This window comes from Triticum aestivum, chromosome 1B (genome assembly GCF_018294505.1).
Source record: "Triticum aestivum cultivar Chinese Spring chromosome 1B, IWGSC CS RefSeq v2.1, whole genome shotgun sequence".
Classification (NCBI taxonomy): Eukaryota; Viridiplantae; Streptophyta; class Magnoliopsida; order Poales; family Poaceae; genus Triticum; species Triticum aestivum.
The window spans coordinates 35375623-35385736 of record NC_057795.1 but is presented as its reverse complement, the minus strand read 5'-3'; the positions used below and the strand labels follow the sequence as shown (position 1 = coordinate 35385736).

General features: G+C 46.3%; 1 long non-coding RNA gene across 1 annotated transcript; it reads left to right on the top strand.

The window, feature by feature from the left end:
* Window positions 1–775: 775 nt before the first annotated feature.
* LOC123085818 (uncharacterized) lies at window positions 776–1281 on the top strand. Its single transcript, XR_006439942.1, has 2 exons — window positions 776–898; window positions 985–1281. It is a non-coding gene; the product is annotated as an uncharacterized lncRNA (long non-coding RNA).
* Window positions 1282–10114: the final 8833 nt, after the last annotated feature.

The window sequence follows — 10114 nt, the reverse complement described above, 5'->3', positions numbered from 1 at the left end:
TGACATCAATTGATGGGCATCTCCATAGCCCGTTGATTAGCCTAGTTGATGTGAGACTTTCTCCTTTTTTGTCTTCTCCACACAACCTCCACCATCATATTCTATTCCACCTATAGTGCTATGTCCATGGCTCACGCTCATGTATTGCGTGAAAAGTTGAAAAGGTTAGAAGAAACGTAAAAAGTATGAAACAATTTCTTGGCTTGTCATCGGGGTTGTGCATGATGTGAATATTTTGTGTGGTGAAGATGGAGCATAGCCAGACTATATGATTTTGTAGGGATGAGCTTTCTTTGGCTATGTTATTTCAATACGACATAACTGCTTGGTTGGTGTGCTTGAAGTATTATTGTTTTTATGTCAAATGATAGACTATTGCTTTGAATCACTCATGTCTTAATATTCATGCCATGATTAGACATATAGTCATGATTATGCTACTCCCTCCGTTCACTTTTGTAAGGCGCGGAGCAAAATCATGTGCACACTCGCTCAGTCGCGCACAAGAATGGTGTTTTCCATTTTTACCCCCGTGTCGGCCGCGAACATCGCCCTCTCCCTCGCGCGCATCATCTGTGCTCTACAGCACCAACTCCATCGTTAAAAATGCGATGTTTCCCCCTCCGGCTCTCTGATCTGAAGTGGCGGTGCTCGATCTGCGGCGTGGACTATCAAGACGGCGGGATGGAGCTACTGTTGTTGGTTGCCTGCCCGGAGCTGCTGCTGCTGGTCGTCCGCCCGGATCTGCTGCTTCAGGCGATGCCCACATCACCGTCACCCTCCCGCTCCTCTTCCTCCTGAGCATCAATGGCGGGGGTGCTAGGAGGGGGAGGGGCGGATGGGCCCTTCTTCGAGCCGTACAACCATCGCAGAGCAGAGCAGGAAGCTCGTCTCCGAGGTGTGGATTTACCGCAGCCGTTGCAGTTAAATGCATCTAGTTCATCCTCTATAGTCTATATTCTGCTCTTCTCACCTCACCTTCAGTTAAATGCATCTGGTCATGGATATGATTCAGAGCATCAGATTCACAAGCATGATGGATGGAGGGATCTGTCAAATGGTGCGGCTCCTTGTACTACAATGACAGTGACATGCCGGCCTCCCACACGCACATAGCATGCACTGATTGACACCTCAGTAATCAAATGCAGGGGAGTATCTAGCTTTGCTTGTATGTGTGTGTACTAAGATGAGGCAGTTATCAAATTAAGTGTCTTCTGAAAGCAACAAATATGATGATGATACAATACAAACTTGTAAGTCACATCAAACTCTGCTTCTACAAAAAAAACTCTGCCTTTGTTTTGGAGAAATAAAAGTGAAGGAGAAAGATTGTGTGTGTGTGGATGAAAATCAAGCAAAGACAAATGATGTCCAGGCCACTTTAGTGTTCACCACTTGATCCTCTCCACCTAATTTGCCTTGCAGATTAACAGATGTGGTGGAGTATATCTTCTGGAATGGGTATGAACCATCCAAAGTTCTGGTAATCTACTTACTGCAGATGGAGTAGTTGCCCTTTTACTCAACTGAATGAAATACTCCATAATTTAAATATCTTGTGCTAAATATGCGATCTCGTTAGAAATTCTCCATAATTTAACCCAACCGAAAGAGTTGATCGACATGAATTTTTCTGGAGTAGTTCGCCAACAGTACATTGAATAAAAGTTCAGTTAAGCAAGCATGATACTCCTATTTTTGGTGTAAAAATTCAGTAAAGAGCTTGGCATCTCAGTTTGCATCTAGGAGTACATCTGGAACTTCCCATGAGTGTATATTCTTTGCTGTCGAGAATATATACTCCTATCAAACAAGTAAAGAATATACTCCTAGTTGGAGTGTTTTGCAACTTGCTAGGAGTACTGGGGTATCAATCTATCTATAGCAAGTGATTCAGTTCTCTTCTTTTCCAACCATAAATACTGGAGTATATATTCCAATATACAGCAAGTAGTCCAAGTATAAGCTGGAGTATATAGAAATATATAGCACAATATAGTCTGTGGCAACAATAATTATAGACCTCAAGTTCACACATAAACACATACTCCTTTGCTTGTAAGCACGGAATACACAAGTACTACAACAAACTGGAGTAGAATACACAACAAGTACACACAGATTACACAACAAACTGGAGTAGGATCAATGTCCACGCATCTCTAGTGCCATTGCATACACTTCAGGAGGAACTGAGATCCTGGGCGGTAGCAGTTGTAGCCTTTCTAGCCTATCCTTGTTCGTGCGCGGGATTTTGTATTTATTGGATCCACCATTCTTCATTACTTCAACCATGCAAGTCTGCAGAGTTATGAATACTCTGTTAAGTTTTGAAACTTCATATCCATCGAACTCCTCTTGAACACCTTTAATCAGCTCTGGAATAGTTTGCGGACTTTTGCAGTCTGTTAGCGACTGAATCGAGCTGAAGAACCCAAGGTCCAAGGCGTTCATGTCTGGAGAATTTGGAGGCTGATACATTATTCTGATGTCCAGACCACTTTCCTCCACAGCTTCTGCGAATGCTTGATCATTAGGTAGGATATGTGTTCTCGCGTTATCTTGCTGGATAAAAATGGGTTGTCCATCATCATCTGCAGGCCACAATGCTTGAATAGCTGGCACAACCTTCTATATAATGTACTCTCTCATCACATCCCTCGTCACTATGACAGGCTTTGTTTCCAATGTCCATTTTTCCCTGTTCTTGCTTCTTTTTGCCGCTGCAGTCACTCTCACGAATGGACATACCCCAATTTTTCCGGAGAATGTCATGTTCCCATATTCATCAAACCGTGGTCTTGCTACCGCTGTGAGAAACATCACTTTTCCAATAGAGTTTTTGACAGGTCTTTCCGGGTCCTCTTCGTCAGGCAGCAGATAGTAGTTCCTCTTTCTCTTGGTCATGGAGAACCATTTCTCGTTGATGTGAACAATATTATGCATACTCCTGAAACTTGGGCTTACATCTCCTAATGTTGCCTCATCTAGCATAGAGAGGCAAAAATCCACCCTATCTCTCTTATTCAACTTGAACTTCTTGTATAGTGTAGTAGGGCTTACACCTAGTGCCTTGGCTAGAGATCGAATAGTTGACCTCTTATTTAAGGGAATTGTCGGAATGAGAGATAGGATATCATCATAAGATTTTCTTCCACAATTTTCCTTTGTTTTGTTTGAAACATCCACCTCCTGACCAAGGCCTTTCTGTTTCATTGTCATCTCCCATATTCTTTGAATAACTCGAACATGTGCTCCAAATATTGCAGCCACGTCCTTCTTATCAGTTCTCTTGAACTTGCCTCCTCTACTCTTATGGAGGGTTTCCAAGGACATGTAAGCGGCATATCTCTGCGCATCAGTGAGCCAATTCCTTTGCTTTTGTACTCCTACAATAGCGAGAGAATAATTAAATTAATTATTGCAAGAATATTACAAATTGGTTGCTGGAAATGTAAACAAGAGGTCAACAATAGCAACAGCAATTCCACAGGATAGGAGTATTGCTTGCTTTGCTTGTTGTAAATATAAACATAAATGTTGCTTGCTGAAAATATAAATGTAAACTAAACTTGTAAATATAAACTAAACTGTTCAGTTCCGTATACCTCAAAAGTTGTAAATATAAATAGATAATAAACTAAACTAAACTTGCACAAATTTCTTTTCCATTCGTAGCTGTCAGGGTATATGCTAATTTTGAGGGTAAATATGTTCAAGAGAAACTGGTCAGATAGGCTTTGTTCCTGCTGAACTGAATTGTCTATATGTGAATGTAACCTGGTAAGGGGACATTTTGGCCTGAAAATAGATATTTGGAGCTATGCTCTTGGCATGGTTCTGAACTGAAACTTATGTAGCCATTTTTGTTTTAATGCATGAGTGCCATGCACCCTTCTTTGATAGCTTGGGCAAGGCATTTCAAATAATTGGAGATAGGGGTCCCATGAACACGTATCAGCAGTAGGTGGGCACCGCTCTCCGCACCATGGTTGGACAGCTACATATTTGTCAGAGAGTAGAAACAGGCTAATGCAACATGCAAAAAATAATAAGAGAACATGTCTAGATCAAACAAATCATCTATTGGTACTCCCAGCTAGCCAGCCGGGGCCAAGGAGATTTGCTCAGTCCTACTGGCGATGACATGCAAAGGCTGGATTTCCTCTTACAAAAAACAAAACTTGTAAGAGGTAAATATGCCGCTAGGTTATATTCCGGAGCCACGGAGCTACGAACATTGCTCTTTTCCATTCGTAGTTGTCAGGGTAAATATCCCGCCAGGAGTAAATATAAACTTGTAAATATAAACATGAGCTGTAAATATTTTGAGGTACACCGCTGTTCTTGCAGCAATTTCTTTTCCATTCGTAGCTGTCAGGGTATATGCCTATTTACACACACATACATGCTGTCAGAGTATATGTTTATTTACACACACATACATGGAGTTTTTTCAGTTTTCCTATAAGCAAATGAGACAAAAACTGAAAATGTCCCTACAATGTCCAGGAGACCTCTATTGCTTGTTGAAAATGTAAATGTTGCTTGTTGAATAACCTGTGAACAAAATGAAGCTTCCTCATATGCACTATTCAATCATAGCAATCCCTTCTCTGTTACTTACGAGGCATAATTTGATGCAAGATTAGAAGAAATTATACCTGAATTTTGACCAGCATTGTTGCTTTCTTCTTCAGGTTCTTCGTTGCCTTCTTCAGGTGGAGTGAAATTGAGATCTGGGACTACCATGCTTAAAATTGGGCCAACGAGTTGCTGCTGTTGATGTTGAGGATCTGCTTCTTCCTTGTTGTTGAAGATCTGCTGATGTTGTTGGAGAGGAGTTGTACCATCAAAGGTGCGGGACGAGGAGCTGGGCTGGCTTTCGGCGACAAGCCAACAAGGATCACTGAGCCTGGAGGTTGTGGAATACGTAGATCCTGGGCAAGGAGTAGCGAGGTGTTGGGCAAGGAGTTATGCCGGCTTCCGAGCTCAACTTCTCCTGGCCTTCTCTCCTTGCTCCCCTGGCTCAGGGCTAGCTGCACCTTGCCGACGACGCGGGGAAGAAGGGAGGCAGTGCTGGCGAGGTGCGGTGGGGCTGGTGGCCGGCGGCCGGCGAGGTGTGGTCCTAGGGCCGGTGGTGACCAGGAATGATATCCTGGCGGCGATGAGCGGGAGATCCTGGGCGGAGAAGTTGGGCGCCCGGTGAGCAGCGAGGAGATCTTGGGCGCGAGGTGAGCAGCAACGCGCTAGGCGAGGAGAAGCGGGCGCGAGGTGGGCGACGACGCGCTGGGCGAGGAGAAGCCGGGCGCGAGGTGGGCGATGACGCGCTGGGCGAGGAGAAGCCGGGCGCGAGGTGGGCGACGACACGCTGGGCGAGGCGATTCTGATATTTTTTTGAAATTCAAATTGATCGATTGGAAGGGGTATTCTTGTCCACTACCGTTTTTTTGGGGCTGTCGGAAATTTTCTTCCGCGCCTTACAAAAGTGAATGGAGGGAGTAGGTACCATTCCACATAAAAAATTATCTTTTTTTATCATTTACCTACTCGATGACGAGCGGGAATTAAGCTTGGGATGATGATACGTCTCCGTCGTATCTATAATTTTTGATTGTTCCATGCCAACTTTTATACTTTTTGGCAACTTTTTATACTATTTTTGGGACTAACATATTGATCCAGTGTCCAGTGTCAGTTCCTGTCTGTTGCATGTTTTTGGTTTCGCAGAATATCCATATCAAACGGAGTCCAAACGGGATAAAAATGGACGGAGATTTTTTTTAATATTTGGAAAGTCTGGAAGAAAGATCATCGTGAAACGGAGTCCAAGTTGGGCACGAGGTAGGGAGCGCACCCCTGACCCTCGTGGGCCACCCGTAAGGCGGTTGATACCCTTCTTCGGCCACAAGAAAGCTAATTTTTGGTAAAAAATCACGGCGAAGGTTTCAGTCCAATCGGAGTTACGGATCTCCATATATATACGAAACGGTGAAAGGGCACCAGAACAGAACGCAGAAACAGAGAGAAATAGAGAGATAGATCCAATCTCGGAGGGGCTCTCGCCCCTCCCACGCAATGGGGGCCTAGTACCAGAGGGGAAACCCTTCTCCCATCTAGGGAGGAGGTCAAGGAAGAAGAAGAAGGAGGGGGCTCTCTCCCCCTCGCTTCCGGTGGCGCCGGAGTGCCACTGGGGGCCATCATCATCACCATCATCTGCACCAACAACTTCACCGCCATCATCACCAACTCTTCCCCCCTCTATGCAGCGGTGTAACCTCTCTCTTACCCGCTGCAATCTCTACTTAAACATGGTGCTTAACGCTATATATTATTTCCCAATGATGTATGGCTATCCTATGATGTTTGAGTAGATCTGTTTTGTCCAATGGGTTATTTGATGATCAAGATTGGTTTGAGTTGCATGTTTTATTATTGGTGTTGTCCTATGGTGCTCTCCGTGTCGCGCAATCATGAGGGATCACCGCTGTAGGGTTTGCAATATGTTTATGATTTGCTTATGGTGGGTGGTGTGAGTGACAGAAGCACAGACCCGAGTAAGTAGGTTGTTTGCGTATGGGATGAAGGGGACTTGATGCTTTAATGCTATGGTTGGGTTTTACCTTAATGATCTTTAGTAGTTGCGGATGCTTTCTAGAGTTCCAATCATAAGTGCATATGATCCAAGTAGAGGAACTATGTTAGCTTATGCCTCTCCCTCCAATAAAATTGCAATAATGATTACCGGTCTAGTTATTGATTGCCTAGGGACAAATAACTTTCTCGTGACAACAAGCCCTTTACTAAAACTAATTTAGTTGTGTCTTTAGCTTAGCAGCCCCTAGATTGTATTTACTCGCTCTTTACATTCTTGCAAACCTATCCAAAAACACCTATAAAGTACTTCTAGTTTCATACTTGTTTCTGGTAAAGCGAACGTCAAGTGTGCGTAGAGTTGTATCAGTGGTCGATAGAACTTGAGGGAATATTTGTTCTACCTTTAGCTCCTCATTGGGTTCGACACTCTTACTTATCGAAAGAGGCTACAATTGATCCCCTATACTTGTGGGTTATCAGTCATCCAATGAGTCTTCCTGTGATCCTAAATTTGATCCTCTGTCCGGTTCTTTCCTTCACCGAACAGTGTATCAGGGGCTACTATCCATACCATGACACTCTTCAAAACCTCATAAAACATACCTCATAACCTTTTATAAGGCCGATACAGGCTTCATTCAGTCCACTCTCAACAGACTAGATCTTCTCAATCACCGCACCCATAAGGACACGGTGTTCATCAACGATGGCGCTCTTTAGTGCCACCATCAAAGCATCCAACACCTCTGGTTGGACAGAGATTGCGGGCGGAATAGGCATGCCCCCTCCAGTTGCGAGAGGCTGCCAGCTTGATTCTGGTGTCGTACTGGTCTCTGGAATTGCATTCGGCTGAGAGCCAAATTCAAGATGGCCCCCGCTGCCAGCTTCCGTGGGAATTTTCTCCCCGTGCGTCCGGCCCCTGAAGTTTGACCTCCTGGCGCCGCCTTCACGGTCTTTCCCACTCCTCCTAGGCCGGGGTCCCTCCGGGAGGAAGCCTCAGTGTTATTCACCTGTTGGGAGCAAGGGGCCTTCGGGGGCGTCCCGCTCTCCATAGCACCCGAGCTCAGTGAATCCTCTAATAAGGGTTGTTTGGTACGTGACCTCGCCGGACTACAAAAATATGGCTTAGGTTAAAATATTACATCATGATGAGTCTGGACGCATAAACGTACTTGGATTCAATATACTCATGAATTCGCCAGGGGCTGGGCCCTGGGATCCCATGATGGGCTGTCTTCGGCGGCGGCGGTAGACTCCTCCAAAAGAGGAGCTTTCCCCCTTTTAGGCGACTCGGCTTCCAAGTGTGCAGAGTCTGTCCTCTTATTTCTTCCCCCCGCAAGGGATTCATCTTCCTCCTCCTTGTCCTCTTCGGAGGCGGAACGGGCATTGGAGCCTTCAGATATTGTGTCTGAAGTGCCGCGGCGACGAAGGCCACCCCAGGTCTTTTTGGCCTCCTTCTCGGCCGTCTTCTTCGGCACCGTGTAAGGCGCAGGGACCAGCATCTTCCTCAGAAGAGGGATGGCCGGTTCTTCGGGCAGCGGGGCCGGACAATGGATCTGCTCCGCCTTGTTCGTCCAGCCCTAGGAGAATTGTAGAAAACACGTTAAGCATTTCCTTTGGGTTATGCGGATAAAAAGTATGATGACTTACCGAACTTGCAGGGCGGGACAGTTGGTACCCGCGGTCTTCGGCGGAGTCCGGCCATGATTTGCTGGACTTAAAAAGCACCTTCTAGATGTCTTTGTGCGAGGAGCCAAAAAGCCCTCGCAGGGTTTGGTGCTTGGCCGGATCGAATTCCCACACATTGCAAGTCCGGTGTTGACAAGGCAGGATCTAGCGAACCAACATCACTTGGACTACATTGACAAGTTCAATGCTCTTGTCTTCCAAATCTTTAACGCGCGTCTGGAGCATCGACAATTCGTCGGAGAGGACCAGTTGAGGCCCTTCTTGACCCAGGATGTAAGCCCCAGAGGGGCTCCGGATCGAAACTCAGGATTAGCGGCCCGTTCCGTGCCGCGCGGCTCGGTGATATAAAACCACTGGTGTTGCCACTCCTTGACGGAATCGTTAAAAGTTTCGGTTGGCCATGTGACTTTGGGCATCTTGCTCACCATGGCACCCCCGCACTCGGCATGCTCGCCGCCCACTACCTTGGGCTTCACATTAAAAATCTTCAGCCATATGCCGAAGTGTGGCGAGATGCGGAGAAAAGCCTCGCACACGACAATGAATGTCGAGATGTTGAGGAAGGAATTAGGGGACAGATCGTGAAGATCAGTCCCATAATAAAACATGATACTGCGTACGAACGGGTGGAGGGGAAACCCTAGCCCGCGAATGAAGTGAGGGGGGAATACAACTCTCTCATGCGGTTCCGGAGTAGGGACGATCTGTCCTGCCGTCGGGAGACGGTGGCTAATTTTCTTGGCCAGATACCCGGCCTCCCGAAGCTTTTTGATATCTTTCTCCCGGACGGTAGAGGCCATCCACTTGCCTCCTGCTCCGGATCTGGACATTTTCGGAAGGCCTTTTGTGGGCAGAGAAGAGGAACGCTTGGGCGTGGGAGCTTGGGCAGAGGGGAATGGATCGGGAAGTAGGAAGCGTGGGTGCGAAAGGGAGTCCTTATCCCCTTATAAAGGCAGCAGAGATTTTGCGCCTCCTCACTTGCCTGGTAAAACCGTTTATTGCTCGAGTGCCGTAATTAATGGCGCGGTTAGGTTACCCACACCCGTATTGATGAGAATCTCGTGATAAGGGGACACGATCTCTGCTTCGAGAAGACATGCCAAGAAAACCGCCTCACAATATGTGCAGTGGCTGGTTGAGAAAAACGGTTCGAATAATGACCGGGCCGCATTATGATGTCATGCCGTAGAATGTATCAGCAGCCTAGATTTGTGGAAGTATTATTCTCTCTATGGTGGTGGAATTTGTTTTGCCGAGCCATTCACTATTCTTTTGTTCAAAATCTTCTATGGAGTATATGGAGGAGGAACCCGCCATGCAATGCCGAAGATAATCTGTGCGCCGGACTCATCGTCATTGAAGCCTGGTTCAGGGGCTACTGAGGGAGTCCTGGATTAGGGGGTCCTCGGACAGCCGGACTATATCTTTAACCGGACTGTTGGACTATGAAGATACAAGATTGAAGACTTTGTCCCGTGTCCGGATGGGACTCTCCTTGGCACGGAAGGCAAGCTTGGCAAGACGGATATGTAGATCTCCTCCCTTGTAACTGACTCTGTGTAACCCTAGCCCCCTCCGGTATCTATATAAACCGGAGGGTTAAGTCCGTAGGACAAGAATGATCATACCATAGGCTAGCTTCTAGGGTTTAGCCTCTACGATCTCGTGGTAGATCAACTCTTGTAATACTCATATGATCAAGATCAATCAAGCAGGAAGTAGGGTATTACCTCCATCGAGAGGGCCCGAACCTGGGTAAATATCATGTCCCCCGCCTCCTGTTACCATCCGCCTTAGACGAACAGTTCGGGATCCCCTACCCGAG